General features: G+C 45.8%; 2 protein-coding genes across 4 annotated transcripts in view; one reads left to right on the top strand and one right to left on the bottom strand.

Moving 5' to 3' along the window:
* Window positions 1-7,687, bottom strand: part of LOC119173457 (uncharacterized) — a 100,484-nt gene extending 92,797 nt beyond the window's left edge. The window contains exon 1 of the mRNA XM_075895388.1: window positions 7,667-7,687. The gene's annotated coding sequence lies outside the window, so the exon portion shown is untranslated. The remainder of the gene's footprint in view (window positions 1-7,666) is intronic.
* LOC119174596 (uncharacterized) overlaps window positions 1-16,481 on the top strand; it is a 172,625-nt gene that overhangs the window by 56,865 nt on the left and 99,279 nt on the right. The window lies entirely within an intron of this gene.

The following is a 16,481-nucleotide window of genomic DNA, read 5'->3' on the forward strand; positions in this document are numbered from 1 at the left end:
CGAACCAATATATACCATGAACTCGAAGTGGTTAAAGGTGGGAAGAAAGCCCGAAGCGCAAGCCGTAAGAAAGTGTGCCGTGCCACCTCTCGTTTAGTCCTTGGAATGTCCGCTGGATGGCGGTGCTTCTATATGGGCAATATATGGTGAAAAGATGCGAGATGGTGGTACTTGGAGTGTTGAATAGATGGACGAATGGACACACAGATTGATGCATGGATGGACACATGAACGGACGCAGGGGCGGATGCATGGACGAACGCAAGGACGGACGCACGAACAGACGCACGCACGGACGGGCGGATCGACGCATGGACGGTCACACAGACGGACGGAAGCAAGAACGAATGGACGGACGAATGCTTCACCCCACTCTCCATCATTCACGCCGGGGATATGCAGCAATTGTTTTGCATTCACCTGTGAGGACAGTTTACTCTCGTGCTCAAGAACAATATTGCACAAAAAAGAAATGGTCCAGCCAGAAATGGTCTGACCAGCCGCTAGATGGCATACCAATACTGGCTTGTACTCTTCTTTTAAGACATGTAGTAGCCTCCTCAGCAGGACAGTGAATAGCCAAGCTTGGCATCAATTTTCCGCAAACAAAAAAGTTTATTAATTTGTGTAATTTTCGACATCCGCTGTACATCATGTCTCACTGAGGATATTTAATGCCTCACAACAGAAAACAGTAAAGTATGACTAGAAAGTGCTGTCTTTCTGCATTCGTTTCCCTCAGAGGCACATTCATGTGGTTTAGATGTACTGTACATGTATTCTCTTCGTGCAAGCACAGGTGTGTAGCCTAGTGGTAAAGAAGCTTGCATGAGGGTACGGGTTCAAATCCCTGTGTCGGGGAAAGAAATGGTATTCTGAAGAAATGAGCGGGTCTGACCAAGCACTGATGGCTGCTGAAAGCAGCGCAGTAGCTGAGCCCTATACGTGAGTGTCCGCTCTTTGTGTATGTTTCTCCATGCTGAAAGTACTCAAAATAAATAGCTATAATTTTTCTGAGCAAACATACATGCATGAATACTGTTTCCATATGTTCGTAGCGTCCTATGACGAAGTATTCTAAAGCATTCACAGTGCAGTCTTGACGGTTGACCCCTTTACGGCTCTCATCTTAGAAAAAAAAAAGAACTAACACTTTTCAAACACCTATGTGTTTGCTGTATGATCGACAAATAACAGTGCGAGAGGTATTGATAGGTGCACGCAGACTAAAGTTCGTTAGTGCATAATGCTCAAGATGCAAGACAAAAAAAGAAATTAGCGCTCGTTGTGCTGTAACACAGCGCTAACTCTGTAGTTAACGCATTGAACTAATACTGTTCTTGCGTATACGACCTGATCTAAGTACTTATTCCTGCGCTAACGTAGTTCTCGCGTATGTCTCGCTGTAGATATGATTCCTGCACTCAATGAATCTCATCTACCATAAAACTTGCGGAAGTACACAACATGTTAGTTTCCTTCGCAACTGCTTTTCAGAATTGTCAACCTTATTGCATTGGGCCTGCTTTGAGCAAAGGGTGACCGTGCAACACGAGAGAGTGGATTGACGACAAGCCGAGCCCATATATAATGTGCTACGCCAGCCCGTATCAGCTAACTATACATGTGAAATTGCAACTTTGCCTGGGAAGCGTCTTCGGAACCGCGCGTTTCGAACAGCTTCTTCTTCTTTTGCTGCCAGCGGCGTGACTCTCCGATTGCCTACCTCCACGCCACTCCACGGCCGATATCTAAGACGATGGACAATCGCGCAGCATCCGTATACAGAGCCCGAGGGTATAGCGGGATACGCAGGTCAGTCAATTCGGTCATTCAAGCGACGCAGACGGCGCCGTGTAGCCGTGCTCCGCAGCTGTCACAGGGTGATCAAACTGCGACGCAGTTCGGTCTCCCCGTAGTCATAAACCAATGAACGCGCCTTCACGCGTCTGCGACGCTGACGTAAACGCTCGCGACATCACCGTCTCCTCCGTCATTTCGACCTTCCGCTGCGCCGCCTATAGTCGCTGGAATGATTGAATAGAAGAGGCTTCACCCCTCGATACCATCAATAATGGTTGAGCCCGTGACATAACTCGTTCGTATAAGGACGACGTCCTCGGACAGATATACAAGTGTAGTGTGAAAAAAAAAAAAGGGTGGTGAGGGTAGGTTATGACGAAAATCATAGAATTTCGTCCTCTTTATCGTCGTAGCTTACAAAGTACCCCGCCGCGGTGGTCTAGTGGCTAAGGTACACGGCTTCTGACCCGCAGGTCGCGGGATCGAATCCCGGCTGCGGCGGCTGCATTTCCGATGGAGGCGGAAATGTTGTAGGCCCGTGTGCTCAGATTTGGGCGCATGTTAAAGAACCCCAGGTGGTCGAAATTTCCGGAGCCCTCCACTACGGTGTCTCTCATAGCCATATGGTGGTTTTGGGACGTTAAACCCCACATATCAATCAATGGCTTACAAAGTGACACGCGTACAAAGGAACAGCGTGAAGTTAACACGGGACGTTGCAGAGCGAACGCTTGTATAGATATTCTTACTTGCAACATTCCGGCGTTACCTTTAAAGGTAATAATAATTATTAACTGTTGGGGTTTAACGTCACAAAACCACCATATGACTATGAGAGACACCGTAGTGGAGGTCTCCGGAAATTTCAACCTCCTTGGGTTCTTTAACGTGCACACAAATGTAGGTACACGGGTCTCAAGTATTTTCCCTTCCATCAAAAAGGCATGCGCCAGAACTATAGGATTCGATCCACGACCTGCGGGTCAACAGGTCGTGGATCAAAGTATCTCATACTTTGCCGCGCTTACTGAACAAACTGGAAGCAAGAAACATAGATATGACGCGTACTTCCAAAAAGGAAGTGCGTAGATTGGTAGCGTCATCCTGGTAAGGTTTCTTTTTCTTTCTTTTTTTTACGTCGCCCATTTTGTTATCGCCAAGTGTCTATCGATTCTGCCTTGCCAACCTTCGTTACAGACCTTCTTTTTACTCCTTCTCTTTGCTACTCAAATTTTTCGCGCCTTCAACAACAAACAATACTTTTTTTCCTGTGTGTACCGTTTTAATGCATTATGCATCCAATTTTTCGGGCCTTCAATTACTAGCCGTTGGTTTTCCTATGTGTAACATTTTAGTGCATATGCATCTCAGCGTGGGTGATACCCTGATTGGTGTAACCATTTTTTTTTTGAAGCGCTTATTCCTGTTCTGTTGTGTGCAGTAGCTCATATGTATACTTTTTATTATCAGTCTTTCTTTTACCGGTGCATCTTTTTTTGTAAATTGACACTATTTGCACTTTTGTATGTTTCAGTATTGCCTCGTCGTTTCTCTTTTTCTTGTTTGTAGCGTTCCCATGTTTTTCGAATACAATATCGTTTCTTTGTTTAGTTGTTAGTGTGTATATATTTTTTACTTGCATATTTTTGTTATCGCAATAGAATTGCGATACTTTGGTGTGTTGTGTCTATTACTGTAAATTTCTATAGCATGCATATCTGCCGTCTGCTGCTGACGTTTGAATTGGGCTGACGTGCCTGTCAAGCTGCTTGTATGCAGCTTTTGTCGTCAGCCTTTCAATGTATTCACGATAAATAAATAAAGAATACCTCACCTCAACAGCCGATTCCCTTAGCCACTAGACCACCATTACCTGTGAAGTTATGCCCCGTCCACGTCAAAAGTATATCGCTGGAATGTATGAAGAACCGTGAGATATTCTTTAAACATATAGCTCTTATATCGTGCTGACACTAAATAACTGTCCATTGTTAGGAACGTTGACAGCGTGAGGGGGCGGAATATCAACTGCCTAACGTTTTTAACAATCTTTAGCGATTTCCTATAGTGAGCGCTGTAACGAGGCTTCCAAAACGTTACGAAATACAGCTTCGATGGCGCCAATGGTGATTCGTTATCTCGTGCACGTCGTGCAGCGAAAGTTAAACTCTGTTATACCGCACTGCCAGTGCTGGAAAATTTATTGCGGCGCAGTTTGTGCGTTTACACGGTATTTCGGAATATACAGAGAACAATGAAAAAGAACAATACTTCATGTGTTGTTTTTACCACCGAGCAAAACATCTAAAACACGCAATCACACATAACGTAAACACACGAGCTTAACACTATGTAGCCATATACACATGTCATTTATGTAATTCACGTGGACTGTATATAGGTTAAACTGAAGCTTAAAATAAAATATTTATTTTGTTGAGAAGCTTTCAAGCCGACTATAGCTTGTTTTCTGGAATGGTACACTGTCGGCCATTAATTCAATTGATAAGTGCTAAAGCGACATTTGTTAGAACTATCACAATAATTTCACTAGTAAATACAACGCCCAACCGTTTATTTTGACTCCGAAACACACCCGAATTCATCTCATCTAAACCGTACGCTACATGTCATTCCATCGTGTCCCATGTCGCTGCAGATATACGAACATATTTGACAATCAGATTCGACAATCGAAGACCATTTTTTTTTTACTTTTTCGAACGTTCGGATTCGATGCAGAAATGTTTGTAATCGTTACACCGCGCTTTACCGCTAATTTTTGCTTACTCCATGTATTAATTGTTCGTCCTTCTCGTTACAATATTATCCTTTTCTACTGGCACGCATTTCTTGCCCTGTCGCTCAATATGAATATGGGTAATGTTTAATCATCATCATCATCATCATCATCATCATCATAAAAATTACGTTACAGCGATCTTCCCTCCTTGAATATGCTTCGCATAATAATGATTCGAACAATACGTGGGATCTCCCGTTTTTTTTTTTTTTTTTGGTTTCGAGAGTGCTATTATGGAAACTGTCGCATTCCGCCAATGGTCAACATTGACTGGCTCACAGAATCACTACGGCCACTCTCATTCGTCTATAACACTACTGCAAAATTTGGCAACGTGGCGGACAGTTTGACAATGCGGGTGACAATAACAGCACTCCAAATCAGCTAGCCGCGAGAGCACGTGCAGTTACGCACCGTACCCTCTATTCCCATTTTTACCACTTCTTATCCCCCCCGTTAGGTCCCAGTAGCCTTTTATCGTCGTTACTGGGACTATTATTTCTCGCGTTTCGTAGGGCCACTTATTTCTTGGTCCATCCTTCATTGTCAGTACAATGTTACGATTAAGCTTATTATCATCGTCATCGTTTCCGTCATTATATTTCCTTTGACTCTAGCAGCTCGCAAACGACTACATACGGGCAGGGCTCTTGTCGTCAGAACGAAAGAAGCAAAGTGGACGAAGAGGCTGGAGAGTGAAAGAAAGGGGGGGGGGGGTTGCGAAGCGAGGCACTTGCTGGTCAAACGCAGGGGCGATAAGATAAGCGCCCGGGGTGCGTCGAAGGTTGTCGCGAATGCTGCCGATGCCGTTTCGGGCTCGGTCGGGGCAGAGCCGAATTCCTCCTTCCTCGAGCGCCGTCTCTTTTCTAGCGGGCTCGTCGAACCGAGCTAAAGTGCGCAAACGAAAAAAAAAAAAAAGTAAGAGAATAGTGTTATCGGCGCTTGAGCGATAAGCGCGAGGGACGTGAAACGACGACCCTTGTTTGGGCGTTGTACTGTTTGCCACGAAGAGCGAGCTCGATTAGAAAAAAAAAAAAAAAAAGCCGCGAGGAAAATATCACACGCATGAGTGCACGTCGACTAAACGAGTCGGTTCCTGCACTACTTTCGGCAGGAATAAAAAAAAAGTGCTCAAACTGTTTGCGACAAGAGGACAAGTGGGTAAGTGCCGCCATCTGTGAGAACTTCCTCTAACTAGTTTTTATGGCGGCAGCATTAGAATTACCTCAGTCGCTCGCGAAAGGAAAAGTGGGGTGAGGGAATGCATCCTGCCTTGCTGTTCTCAAGATGCCCCCTTAATTTGTCATAGCGCAATCTTTCTTTTTTTTTTTTTTGCGTCTGTGTTGCGACGGAAAACTTCGTTCAGTAGAACCGCAACAAGGAGACGTACACGGACGAATCGTTGTGTCTACAAGTCGTATATTAGTCAAGTTCAGACATATTGGTATCATAGTACGCATGCTAATTCATGAATGAGCCCTACTCAGCTTTATTTGTTTTTTATTTATAAGTACAATTGATGATCTATGTCATGAGTGTTGCAGATGTTGTTAGTGTTGATTGATATGTGGGGTTTAACGTCCGAAAATTACCATATGATTACGAGAGACGCCGTAGTGGAGGGCTCCGGAAATTTCGACCACCTGGGGTTTTTTTAACGTGCACCCAAATCTGAGCACACAGGCCTACAACACTTCCGCCTCCATCGGAAATGCAGCCACCGCAGCCGGGATTCGATCCCGCGACCTGCGGGTCAGCAGCCGAGTATCTTAGCCACTAGACCACCGCGGTGGGGCATGTTGCTAGTGTTACGGAGCCACATTGACGAAAATCAAATATTTCCACATGGCTACCGATTCTCCTAAGTTCAATAGAATATTTACATACAGCTATCGATTCTTATCAGCACCTTATCACCCTCCCCTCGCTTATGTGTACATTAAGACAACCTCCGAACTGATCTTTTATGGGGAAAAGCCTATTGTTACACCACAAGTAATCGTATGCCTGTGGCCGTGGTGTAGCCAGGGGGTGGCATACCGGCCCCATGCCCCCCCCCCCTCCCCCTATTTATTTGTGCGCTGGCACGTAGAACACTAAATGACGTACGACCAGGTAGATTTCAGATCAATAAAGTGCTTCCCCCTCCCCCCTACTAAAATAAATTTCTGCTTACACTCCGGCCTGTGAGACTTCAGCCGCACCCCAACCCCCTTCTCACCTCTTCCATCAGTGCCCCACTGACCTTTTCACATAAACTTATGCGTACAATCTTGGCTCTGACGATGTTGTCAATGCAACTCAGAAGATGGCTTGAGAACAAGTTTTCCTGATTTAACGAGGTATTCCGTCATTCACTTCTAAAGTAAAGGAGCCCTATGGTCATGCTGCTGTTGTCCGTCATTATATTTACCATCGGATTCCTCCAGGTCACACAAGGAAACGGCATGTTAGGTTAACATGCCTGCTTCTGCGCCTCATTCCCACGGAATGCAGAGTTTTGCCAGAATTGTCTGCTCTGCTTGAACGATACAAGCTTCTCGTCCCCCCCCCCCCCTCCTACCCGCGTGCTCAAGCCAATGATTATTAAACATGACATCTTTCCGAATTTACAAAGCGAATCCAGCCCATGTGCACAAGAGCATAGCCTTCGTGATTTGCGACATGAACTAGTGGGTGGGCCAGGACGGGACGTCGCCAGGGGCGTCACGGGTTAGTTTGGCTGCGAGATATGAAGAGGATGCCACATAAAACAATGACTAACACAGACGCCGTTTATGTCTGTTTCTTGGCTCACGTTTCATACCAGTCCTGAAAACTACGGCGCGTGTTCACAACATGTCTTACGCTAAATATGTTCGTAAGAGTTTATTTGAGCCAATCACTATGCGGGACACATCGTTGGCTCACCAGTGTGAGAACGCACTTACGAAGAAGTTTAGCGATTTCGGTTCCTCATTGTGTGGCCAACATTGAACGGGGAACTTACGGACGGTCACCCAAAAACGTCGCATAAAAATATATAAAGATGTAAAAAATAAACATGCAGCATGAGCTCACCGACAGATGCGAAATACCAGCGTGTTCTGAGAACCACGTAGTCTTCATCGGGCTCTTGCCAGAAGGTCCTAACCATCGTTCGCACCAGGAGTTTGCCGTCTTCCAAGACGCCAAGGTGCGGACACGTCCAATCCACGGCGTGTGACGAGACTGTCTGGGACAGCGGGCGTCTGCAAGCGTGACCGATGTCTCTTCGTAGCCTGCCGACACTGCGCGCTAATCAGAGACGGGTGCCGCTGTCACCGAAAATTACGGTTCTGTGTATCAGCGGGACCATAAAAGACTGCCGCAAGACCGCGTGCTTGCTTCTCTGTGTCTTAAGATAGTCGCGTGGATAACGAAACGAGATAGCGGCCTTCAGGTTGTGCCACATGCCTATTGTATATATAACTTCGCTGGCGCGTTTCAGACACAATTGACTTCAGTCTTGAGTACAACTGTTCAGAAACTTGGAGCTGTGGCAGCTTTTCGGTCTACGGTAATGTAACCGCCCACAGGCTATGCAACACGAAAGCACTGCTGCTGTTCCTAGGAGGCACACACAAGCAGCGCTCGTGTGTGTCAGGCCATTCAGGGGAGGGACTATACTCACTCAAACTGACTCAGCACAATTTTTTTCAGCCTTCAGGCTCCACGTTCACACTTATGTCCACTTACACTCTACTCAGGAGTACTCGCGTTCAAATTCACGAATACTCACACTCATAGTCACTCACTGACGTTCATACAGCTACTCACAGTCATAGTCACTCACTACCGTTCGTATACTCACTCCTATACTCACATACACGAGTAGGTGGTGGTGGTGGTGGTGTTGCAGCAGGCGGGGTTAGCCTGGCCTGCATGGTCGGCAATGGTTCCACCTGAACATCTCCTGAACTTGGAAATTGTGACCACGTGTTAGACAGGCCAGAGTCTTGCACGAAGATTAACAAAATTTGTTGCACGTTCCTCCTAGTTGCCGCGGGTCCTTCAGGAAAAATGACGTCATCAACTGTCCGGTGCCTATGACAGCCTTTTTGCAAGGTACGGATTATCGATGCTCTTTGCACATCAAACTGTAGGCAAAGCCAAATGAAATGTTCAATATCCCCGATGTAACCGCAGCCCCGCCACGGTGGTCTAGTGGCTAAGGTACTCGGCTGCTGACCCGCAGGTAGTGGGTTCAAATCCCGGCTGTGGCGGCTGCATTTCCGAGGGAGGCGGAAATGTTATAGGGCCATGTACTCAGATTTGGGTGCACGTTAAAGAACCCCAGGTGGTCAAAATTTCCGGAGCCCTCCACTACGGCGTCTCTCATAATCAAATGGTGGTTTTGGGGCGTTAAACCCCACATATCAATCAATCAATCAATCAATCAATCAATCAATCAATCAATCAATCAATCAATCAATCAATCAATCAATCAATCAATCAACCGATGTCACCGCAGAAGGCACAGCACGGGGAAGCGTATCTCCCAGTCTTGAATGAACATGGCCGGGGTGTATGTGGAGCCGGTTCTTATGCGGTACAACACCGTCGCTTCACGAGCAAGTCCATGAATTCATAGCCACACTCACCACGTTCAAACGAGTGGGAGTTAGTGTACTCATTATAGTGTATGTGATGAGCTATAGTCAGACCTCTTCTCTATGCTCGTCTTGTGCACTTTCACATTGTATCGTGTCAAACCAACAAGCCCAAACAGCTCGAATACAACTTAAAAAGTCAGGGGACGCCCCACCCAGACGACTGAGGCACGGCAGCCGATTACCTCTGCGACTAAAGAAATAGTCCCGCTCTTGCTCCCGGCAACGGTCTCTGCAGGTGGAGTCGACGGCCGTCCAGTCCATGACGTCAGTCTAGAGTACACGCCTATCGGCTTAATCTTACGTGCATCCACCTTTGAGGAGGAACTGCCTCTGACTGCTAAAGTTGTAACCGACTATAGTGATGTTCCTCCCGATGGAGGCGCAAATGTTTGATACCGGCTTACTTATATTTTAGTGCATGTTAAACAATCCCAGGTCATTGAAATTTCCGTATTGCTCCACTACGACATCTCCTTTAATCATACCCTGGTTTTGGGATGGTATACCATTACTATTATCATCGTTTCTTTCCGGGAGTCTGTACCGTTGCTGATGGCGTTACAGCTACAGTTCATTCGTCCGATTTCTAGCTTTCCTGGTTTGCCTGAGCAGAAGAGCAAACAAAAATTTTACGCAGCATGGCTGTACAGCGCTTTCAAACACTTGCTTCGCATCAGAGTTTGAAAGGGAACAGCGCTGCGTTTATTACTGGCCAAGTGATGGTCAACCTGACATTCACTGCTTAATGTTGGCTATACGTATCGCTAATTTTTTGTCAATGTTAACCAGTGGTGTTTAACTATCAACAAGGTTTTGTTAGTGTTGCTGAATAATAACTAAAAGAAGGTAAATGTTCTTCGCAAGCGTAAAAGAAAAGAACCACTGAGTGCATTATACTATGCAGAGTCACTGCACGCTAAGCAATGTCGGGAAGTGATGGTGCGGATGGAATAGACGCTAATTATCACCTAAATCTTTCAGCCCTGAATTTTCTAACCGGCAGAAATGTTTGTTTTTTGTCGATTTGGATTTACTACACTCTCAAAAGCACGAAAATATATTTTTAGGAACGTCCCATCACTATACAAGAAAAATGGGTCCATGTGCTATATACAAGACACCAGGGCTTAGCGGTTATAAAGTGAAATATAGTGCATTTAAATGCATCCGATTTGTTTTCACCCTGTTATAGCGCAAGTTATCATTGTGAAACTAACATGCAGCAACCAAGTATTAGTTACAGCACCTAAACTGTCCAATAGGAAGTCTTTGCGCTCACGATACATAGCTCCTCATTGCACTTGAATTACCACCGTCTGAATATTGAACGCTTTGGAAGATCCAGCATCATAAAAGATGGCCGAAGCCTGCTTTGCAGCACCAAAACTCCGCCCATGTCAGGTTAAGTCAAGTAGCTTGAAGATGTGGCGCACACCTATGCCAGAGGATTGGACAAGAACCAGATAGTTTTCACGAAAGACTTCTTTGATAACAGCACATGATTGCAAGAGCAAGCTGATTGAACTGCACTACATCGTCATCTTCTAGCTACATAACGCAACCTTATTATATTTCATAAAACGAATTAAAGTTTTATGACGGCGTACTATACCGCTATATCACACACCCCTTACATACTATCTATTAGTGGTTTGGACAGGTTTCTCGACTAAAGTAACAAGAAATCGGGAGCTATTAAGAGACCTACACATCTGCGGATTAGCCTGAATGCATTCAGAGGTCTCACAACCATTGAGCTCTGGTGCCCTATGTTTAGGACATGAAGATTGTCCCCTGCTGGGGGTGATACGTTAGTGTTAGGAAACACACACTTTGTAAATAGCAAGTTAAACGTCTTAGAAACACCGTGAAAAAATATGATAGCTACTGATATAATGGTTAACCAGCAAGGTGTAATTTATTTTCTGGTTGCGGTGAGTATGATCGTTATTTCATACCGCCCTTTTGTTTTTCACTTGGCAGAGTTTTAAAGACGGCGACCAAAAAAATACTAGGCTATGCTTGCACAGGTGTAGTGAGGGTAGTTCAGACACCCCTTTCAATTTCTCATTTAATTAGGTCATATTTGGCCGCAACGTATCTTCCGTTCTTTTTTATAGGATTTCAGAGCCGAAGGGTTAACTATTTCTGCTATTATAACACCAACACTACCTTCACTTAATGTCACTTGAATGATCGGATTGCATGCAAAAATTTTTCTTGACTCGCCTTACGTTAGTGCGCAAAACAGTATAGCGACATATAAGAATGTCATTTCCCAATGGCCTTGCCGGGTGCATTATTACGTCGTCATATCTTAAAAGGGGAGAGAGGGGGCGAACTTGGATTTGTCTTCGCAGTAGCTGCTTGTCAACATAGTAGTTCGTTGAAGATAAGTTTACGACCATGAATTAATATTTCCTTCTTATTTTGTTATTTATTGTTATCGCAAGAAATTTTTTGTGAATAATCTCTGGAAAGAGATCATATTAGAACTAAGTGTCGAAAGAGAAGTGCCATATTTATACGACTGTAGCTCGACTCAAATGTACGTTGACTTCCGTTATATCACCCGAAAGAAAAAAAAAAGAAAGAGAAAAAGAAAAGAAAAGAAAATAAGAAAAGAAGAAAAATGTGAGTGCATTTCATTAAAAATTATCTAGCATGTCACTAAAAAAAAAAAACTAACTCAAATCTCGTTGTTCAAAAGTGGCTTCGCCGCAGTTTTTTAAAGCTATGCACAAAAGCCAGCATTGCGGCTAAATGCGGGGATTATTTCTAGAAAATTTTCTGGCGATGAGGGAGCTTGCTTGCACGAGAGGAAATACTGTGTATGCTACAGGCAGATCCATAATGTGAACATAATGTCGTAACCATGTCACAAAGTGCTTAATTTCCCTTTAGCTTCGGTTGAAAATAGACCCGCCTACTTGGGATTTGAAATTCGGATAAAATGGGTCGACCAACAATCGTGTAAATAAGGCATTTTAAGCCCGGTTGAGGAAAACGGTGGCGAATGCGGTGAAGTCGCGCATATGATGAGCACACGTGACATTCAAACGCGAACTTCCACAGCAAACCAAGCAAGCCATGGCAACGTGGCACTGTCTTCTTTCCCATGCTGTATTAGTTTATCACCCTCCCCTCCTCCAGGCTGTCGTACCGGGCGACAGCAGACGAAATGCGAGAACAAAATGCACTCAGCGGTAGGTCACTTAGCTTAATTTTCTATTCTTATTTAGTTTAATAAACAACTACGTATGTACACAGAAAGGGCCGATCCACGACCACACGAGACATGCAAATCATTTTCGGATGATAAATTGGTCGGTCGAAGTGAGATGGGGGGTATGAACAACAAGAGGTAAGACAGGGAGGTTAAGCAGACACATGCCCGGTTTGCTACCCTATGCTGGGAGAATGGGAAGGGGGGCATAGAGATGAGAGAGAGGAAAGAGAAGAGAAAGAGAGAGAAAATGAAAAAGAGGATTGTCAGTCAATCGGCTGGCGCGTATGCAGTGGTGGCACTACACAAAAGTTAAAGGTGGTCACGTAGTCCTGTAGTCTTCAAAAAGTACAAGACAGCTTTGACTGCTTTTTGAGCCGACGAAAGGCGATGATGGTGTTCCAGTAGCATCTGCACAGAGAGTGGTCGATCGTCCAATTGTCGCAATGCGTCCGAAAGCTTCGGTCTTTCAGAGGCAAATCGAGGGCAATGGCATATCACATGGTCGATGTCTTCTTTGGTGCAGCAGACGTCGCATTCCGCATTGTCGGTCAATCCGATGAGGGTTCTATATGCTTTTGTGAAGGCAACCCTCAACCAAAGGCGACAAAGAAGCGAAGCTTCACAAGAGACAGTGGGATTGGGCGTGTTGGTATAACATCATAAAGGGTGCTTACCAGTGCAAACGACAGGGCAGGAGGGGACAGGAGAAGAGACGAGACAGAGCGCTGAACTGCCAACAATTTATTTCTTATGAAGGTATTCGCTTTTATACAGTTACCAGTCGCACTAGTCATGCGCGAAACAAAATGACAATGCATAAGCACATCACATTGACAAGCAAAGGAACAACTTTTCCTTATCGGCGAGCGCGGCAGAAGGTGTGCTAACACAAGCATCTTTCAATGAGCAAATCTTTTCTGCCTCTATGATCTCGCGCGTGGTATACGATCCCTGCATCTAGCAACAATGGAACACTCTGAAAATATTGACCGGCAGCATGACTAGTGCGACTGGTAACTGCATAAAAGCGAATACCTTCACAAGAAATAAATTGTTGGCAGTTCAACGCTGTCTCGTCTCTTCTCCTGTCCCCTCTTGCCCTGTCGTTTGCGCTGGTAAGCACCCTTTACGAAGCTCCACGTCGACGAAGTCTGGATGGAGGTCGAAGTTCCAGTCGAGGGTTTATTTGGTATAGTCTCGTATGTCTTATGCTTGGGGTGTTCCACTCCTGCAGACACGGACTACGTTCCAGGTGATGAAGTTGCTTTGCAGCGTCTGTCCTTGACAAAGGAGTCGGTAGGGTGTGATTTTCTTGGTGCGATGTGCGAGCCGCGTTGTCTGCGGAATCATTGCCACTGATCCCACAATGGCCAGGAAGCCAGTGAAACTTGACCTCGTGGCCTGTTTCCGTGACGTGGTGAAGAAGCTTGACAACTTCGTAAGTTAATTGTTCATGACAACCTCGTCGAAGGACTGACTGCATGTTCTGTACACTGTAAACAAAAGTTAGCCGAAATGGGAGTTTCTCCAGCACATGAGATCACAAAACTCCCCTGCCCCAATTATTTACTCCCTGGTAGGGAGTGAACTCGGCACATGTCATCGTAAAACGCCCCCTCCTTAATCACAGAGTTTATGAACGACATGACCTTGTTAAACTCCCCAGGGAGTTTCAGGTCACGTGGTTCAAACTCCCTATAGGAGCTTTAAAAACCATCTTTGGGCGTGACGTGTGTGTGTGTGCGTGTGTGCGTGTGTGTGTATGTGTCTGTACGGGCATATGTTTGCACGTCGGTGTGAAACACATGTGCTTTGTGTGGCTAACCGTGTAAGCATCTGTCAACAGGCAACGAAATTATAAGTGCAGCGAAGAATAGCAACGACCGGTTGGTTTTTACTGGGAACATTTCAATATATTTCGCACCTTAAACCACGCTGCACATCGGTCCGATTCCTCAACGAAACGTCCTGAATGCCACGCTTCAAAGGGCCGAGTAACAAAAAACTTCGAAGAATAAATTAATGGTAGCAAAAGTAAGCTGTTACGATCGTCAGCGGCTGCTTCTGGAGTTTCACCATCATAAACTTCGAAGTGGTCTGAAGTAGGCTTCGCTCGACTACGGCAGGCTGGCCGGCAACCGGTCTGAGAGTTGCGCCGGCGACGCGCTCGCCCCGTCTCTGCCAATAGTGGCTTCTCGGAGTGTCACCGGTATTTCACCGGCTGTAACATCTAAGTGGTAAGAAGGCCTCGCTATGCCGTCGGTATCAAGCCGGGATCGTATCGAACTCGCACTGTGCGCTAGCCACCGCGGCAAGCGCTACGAGCTAGCACCGACCACCGGCGATGCAAAGAATGTGTTTCACAAAAAATGAAGGCTGCTGGGATGTATAACAGTCTTCTGCGCCTTGCGACCGCAGCTGTCAATGACTAACTACAAGGCGAGCGCCGAACGAGGCGGAGTACGATCGTCAGCGATTGCACCGTAAAACTTCGAAGCGGTTCGAAGTAGGCTTCGCTCGACTACGGCAGGCTGGCCGGCAACCGGTCTGAGAGTTGCGCCGGCGACGCGCTCGCCCCGTCTCCTCCGATAGTGGCTTCTCGGAGTGTCACCGGTATTTCACCGGCTGCAACATCTAAGCGGTAGGAAGGCCTTGCTATGGCGTCGGTATCAAGCCGGCATCGTATCGAGCTCGCACTGCGCACCGGCCGCCGTGGCGAGCTCTGCGAGCTATACATGCAATGCATGCGAGCAACGGGAACAGCGACTGCGAACCGTCTCATTCGTTTAAGTCTATCGCTCCGTAGCTTAAACTGCGTGGATAGCGGACACCTATTTCTGTGCATGGGAAAAACGAGACGTAAACTGCACATCAGCAAGCATTTTGTGATCGCCAGCTGTCATTCATCGAATCACCGTGCCGTACTCGTGAGTGAGGCCTAGTCGTCCAACGCGGTAGCGGCGGTCTACCTCGGTTCATCGCTGGAGCTGCTGAATGTTCCTCGTTAATGTGTTCATTCAAGGCCGCGCGCACTTTGTGTATGATTCAGTGCATTTTACGGGTCCACAAACAGCACTGCTGATGCGAATTCAGCCTGTACGACAGAGCGTCAACTGATAAAACTTTTTCGTTATAGTAAAAAAATATTAAATATTAGGCAGGATTAAGATAAAAGGCATGTGTGTTGAAGTGCTTACATCAGACCACCGCAAGTTCATACTTACGCCGTGCGTATTTATTGCTTAATTATCAGAAACAAAAAGGCTTTAACTTGGGCTACAAGAGGTCAGAATGTGGTGCCTATATATACTCGGTGACTTTATGGTAGGTGTGTACTGCGTGTGGCAAGCTGTGGCGAGTGCGAGTGTTGTGATATTACGTGAACGTTGTGATAATGTTTGTGTACTGTAATCATTGTTGTGCGTTTTAAATGTAATGTAATTAAAGTTACGCTTGCACATGGTACGGCTGCTGACGTAATTTTTTTTCTCGGTCGATGCAAAAAATTTAATCCCATACTGACCTGAAAAAGTTCCCCTATGGATGTAAATAAAAACCCCCCTGACACCATGCGAAAACCCCCTTCTGGTGGGGAGTAAATTTTTTACTCCCAGAGACGGGTTTTTCAAAACTCCCATCTGGGTGTGCGCTAGAGGACAAGGTCATTTACTCCCATTTCGGCTTATTTCTGTTTACAGTGTAGGGTGGGTTTCGAGTCGGAAAACACCACCCATTTACTCGGTCTTTGGGATTTGATGTGCTCTAGGGCACCACGCAAAGCCGCAAGTTCTGCCGCCATAGACGTAGCGACGTGTGACAGCTTGATTGCAGAGTGATTCCTCTAGCTGGAATCACCACCGCACCGCCAGAACCAGACGCTGTGGTTGAACCATCGATGTATGTGTGCACGTGGTTATTTTACATTTCGTGTAGAAGGCTCAAGCTCAATTGTTTTAGGGCTGATGAAGGCAAATTTGACTTTTTCTGTATTCCTGGAATTGAAACACGTACT

The sequence above is a fragment of the Rhipicephalus microplus genome, chromosome 5 (genome assembly GCF_043290135.1).
Source record: "Rhipicephalus microplus isolate Deutch F79 chromosome 5, USDA_Rmic, whole genome shotgun sequence".
In the NCBI taxonomy this organism is placed as follows: Eukaryota; Metazoa; Arthropoda; class Arachnida; order Ixodida; family Ixodidae; genus Rhipicephalus; species Rhipicephalus microplus.